Source organism: Neltuma alba, unplaced genomic scaffold, assembly GCF_004799145.2.
Source record: "Neltuma alba isolate B1F8T4 unplaced genomic scaffold, ASM479914v2 tig00012617_pilon, whole genome shotgun sequence".
In the NCBI taxonomy this organism is placed as follows: Eukaryota; Viridiplantae; Streptophyta; class Magnoliopsida; order Fabales; family Fabaceae; genus Neltuma; species Neltuma alba.
Window position 1 is genome coordinate 251,647 of NW_021637059.1, and position 4,671 is coordinate 256,317.

Here is a 4,671-nt window from a genome sequence, read left to right on the forward strand (position 1 = left end):
TGTTTGATTATAAATTTTTATTTATTTAATTAATTTTTTACTTATAATATTTTTAAATTAGTTGAATGAATATATATTTTTATTTAAATTACTTAATTGTTTGATTATGATTTGTTATTGATGTAATTTATTTTTATTTATAATATTTTGAAATTAGTTCAATGAATATATATTTTTATTTAAATTACTTAATTGTTCGATTATAATTTGTTATTTATTTCATTAATTTATTACTTATAATATTTTTAAATTAGTTGAATGAAAATATATTTTTATTTAATTAGTTGTTTGATTACGATTTGTTATTGATGTAATTTATTTTTTATTTACAATATTTTTAAATTAGTTAAATGAATATATATATATTTTATTTAAATTACTTAATTGTTTGATCATAACTTGTTATTTATTTAATTTATTTTTTATTTATATTAGCGAAATGAATATAATTCTTTATTTTTTAATTACAGAGTAAATTTATACGGGCAGAGGAGTTGAGGGCGGATATGATCAAGAGACTTGGGGTGGCATGGAAGAAGAGGAGGGCTGACTTGTGGCAGGAGAAGAAAGGTGACGGGACAAGGCCCCTGCAGGAGATACTGGCAGATATACCTGGTGGAGTCCCGGATCAAAATTGGTCGAGTTATGTTTATTTTAGGATGTTGGCTGACCAGATGGTGTGATAGTATTGCATTAATTATAATTTTTTTTTATTTTTTGTCCAATTTGACTAATTTAATTTTTTTTACATTTTGTTTCAGGCTCTTTCCCAGAGAAATACTAGGAGCGTCAGGCAGCAGATAATATGTCATAGGGCTGGATCCAGGAGCTTTGCTATCACCTATGACGAGATTGTATTGGGTTAAAATCTTTTAGGCCAAAATAATCATGTTGAAGTGAATAAAACTGATGTAACTGTAAAAATATAATTTAGGAATTTCTTGGAATGAGAAGTAAAATAGTAACTAAATTTTATAATTTAATGTAAATTATAGTTAAAAATAATATTTTTGTTAAGTTATTATTTTTTAAGGAAGACGACATTCATAACGGTTGCAAACCGCTACAAACATTAGAAGAAATTTTATATTCTAATTGACACTTTCTAGCGGTTATAAATCGCTACAAAACTTGGGAAAAAGTTAACAATTTCTAGCAGTTAATAACCGCTAGAAAAGTCATACTCTTACAGAGAAATTCAAATTTCCCTCCTCTCAAAATTTCTAGTGGTTATAAACTGCTAGAACAATAATAACCGTTGGGAAAAACATTTCTAGTTGTTTTAAACTGCTAGAAAATGAATAACTCTTGGCAAATTCAAATTTTCCTCCCGCCTCGAATTTTTTAGCGATTATAAATGCTAGAAATGTGATAACCGCTAGAAAATGCTTTTGAATTAAAATTTCTATTGGTTAAAGCCACTAGAAAATGTTTTTAAACGCTAGAAATATCTAGCGGTTTGGAATCGCTACAAAAATTTGACCGTTATCTATCCGTTGGCAGCCTCCTTTATAAGCTGAAGAACTCCATCTGAAATTCATTTTAACTTCTCTTTGAGCTTCCCATGTCATTTGTTCATGAAATTCGAGCAACATTAGTGATAGATAGGTCGTGGATCAACTTGCATTGGTTGACTTCGTAATACTTGGCTGGTTTAAACTATTTCTTGGGTTTTGCTTTCGCCAATGCCGCCGTAAACGGTAAGATTCAATGTCCATGTTCTAAATATAATTTGAAGAAGTGGCATCCCATAGATTTTGTTAGAAAACATTTGATCTTTAAGCCCTTCCCGCGAGAGTATGTATTTTGGCAACTACTTGGGGAACAACTAGATATGGTTGTTGAGTCAGTTCCAGTAGTTTCACGGATAGGAGTTCGAGTGGAAGAAGCCGATACCGTGAATGATGCTGTGTGTGATGCTTTTGGCATTCACAAAAGTAAGGATCCCAACGAAGATGAAGTAGAGGGGCCTCAACCAGATTTTCTTAGAAACAAAACTGCTCGGAAATTTTTTGACCTCATGAGCAAAGCTGATAAGCCTCTTTATTCTAGGTGCATAAAGTATTCTAAGTTGTCATTCTTCGTGAAGTTGTATCATATCAAATGCTTCTGTGGTATGACTAACAAAGCAGTGTCCACGCTATTGGAATTACTGGAAGATGCTTTCCCTCAAGCTGAATTCCCTCCATCTTTTTATAAAGCAAAGAAGATTATTAACAAGCTTGGCTTGAACTACAAGAAGATAGATGCATGCCTAAATGACTATATGTTGTACTGGGGAGATGATGCAAACAAGGAGATTTGTACGAGATGTAAGACGTCTTGCTATAAGTCGGTACGGAAGGAGAAACAGCCAAAATTCTTAGGTACAATTCATTATAATGTGTTAATTGTTCTGTCTCTAAATATTCACTATTTGAAATTCTCAATACAATTGATTATAATGTGTTACTTGTTCTGTCTCTAAATATTCACTATTTGAAATTCTCAATACAATTGATTATAATGTGTTACTTGTTCAGTCTTTAAATATTCGATATTTGAAATTTTTAATATATTATTTCCTTAGATACTTTTCTTTGAAACCGTGGCTGCAAAGAATGTATATGTCATAAAAAATGGCTCAGCACATGAGGTGGCATGTGACTAAGGAAAATCCAGATGGCAGATTAAGGCACCCACGAGATTTGGAGGCGTGGAAAACATTTGATGTGAAATTTCCAGATTTTACCAGCGATCCTAGAAATGTACGTCTTGCATTGGCAACCGATGGTTTTAATTCCTTCAGAAATATGAGCACAAGTTATAGTATCTAGTCGATGGTGTTAATTTCATACAATCTACCACGTTGGATGTGCATGAAGCAGGGCTCCTTTTTGCTTTCCATGGTCATTCATGGCAAGAAAGCACCGGGAAGTGATATAGACGTATACCTGTAACCATTGATACACGAATTGATCGATTTGTGGATGAATGGTGTTGAGACATATGACTCATATGACAAGCAACTATTCAATCTCCGTGCAGCATTGATGTGGACAATAAGTGATTTTCCTGGTTTGGGAACTTTGTCTGGCTGGACTGTGTATACTAGGTTAGCCTGTCTTGAGTGCAATTTTGATACCGTATCACGTCGCCTTCCACACAATCGCAAGTGGTGCTTTATAGGACATCAACAGTTTCTCAATTCCAAGCACAGATTTAGATTGCAATGGATTCACTTTGATGAAAAACAGGAGAAGAGAGATCCTCCTGTTACTTTGTCTGGTGTGGATATTTTGCAGTAGTTAGAAGATGTTGATGTCGAGTTTGGCAAGAATGTGGATCTCAAATGACTAGGACGACGGTCTCGTGGGACATCTGATACGCAACCTATGCAATGACAGAAGAGAAGCATATTTTTCACTCTTCCTTATTCGGAATTTAATTTGCTACCGCACAGTTTGGATGTTATGCACATTGAAAAAATATGTGCGATAATGTGCTATATACGTTGCTTAACAAAGCTGGAAAGTCCAAAGACCATCTCGCAGCTAGAAAAGATTTACAGGCCTGGGGAATTAGTGAAGAAGCTTGGCATGAAAATGACAAGTTTCAACCAGCTAAATTCACCTTGACGAAGCAGAACAAGGATATCTTCCTTTCAATGCTGAAGAACATAAAAGTACCTGATGGATATTCTAACAACATCCCAAGTTGTATCGATCTGCAGCTCGAAAGGTTATTGGGTTAAAAAGTCATGACTCCCATGTTCTTATGGAACAGTTACTTCCATTGGCTTTGAGAAACGCACTTCCTTCTAATGTATCAGTGGTTTTGGTGGAATTGTGTTCATTTTTCAAGAAGTTGTATGTGAAGGTCTTGATAGTGGAAGAGCTTGATCAGCTGTAAAATAAAATAATCCTTACACTTTGTCATTTGGAGATGATATTTACTCCATCATTCTTCACTGTTATGGTTCACTTGACTGTCTACCTTGTTCGAGAAGCAAAGGTTGCTGGCCTAGTTCACTATCGATGGATATACTCTATAGAGAGGTACTAGATTATCTTTAATCCCTGCCTCTTTAAATTTCACATTGTTATTTCATTTGCTCGTAATTATTAATGGAATATTAATCTGCAGTTACTTGGGAAAATTAAAATCATATGTTAGGAATAAGGCGTGGCCTAAGGGGTCAATAGCAGAAGGTTATTTCGGAGATGAGGTCTTAACTTTCTGTTCAAGGTACTTTGATGACATAGAGACATTTTTTAACCTCCCACGTCACATAGATGATTATCCTCCTAGTCCTTCCACGTCAACTTTATTTCCTCCTGTCGAGAAACCAGTTGGAGGATATGAATTCTTTAGACTCACTCCTATAAAGAAACTCTAGGCACATAGACATGTTTTGATAAATTGTAGTCAAGTTGAACCCTTCATGCAGTAAGTATTATATAAGCTCACTAACTTTTACACTTATTTCTCACTGACTCTTCTAACAAATTACACTTCACTGTAGTGAGTTTAGAAGTTACCTCAGGTGGCAGCTAGGGGGCGTGTGCATTCTACTGACATTGATAAAAGAATCCATAAAGAGTTTCCCAGTTGGTTTACATGTCGAATACATAATGACAATAGCCCATACACAAATGAATCCAAAGCTCTTTCCCTCGGTCCGTTAGGCCA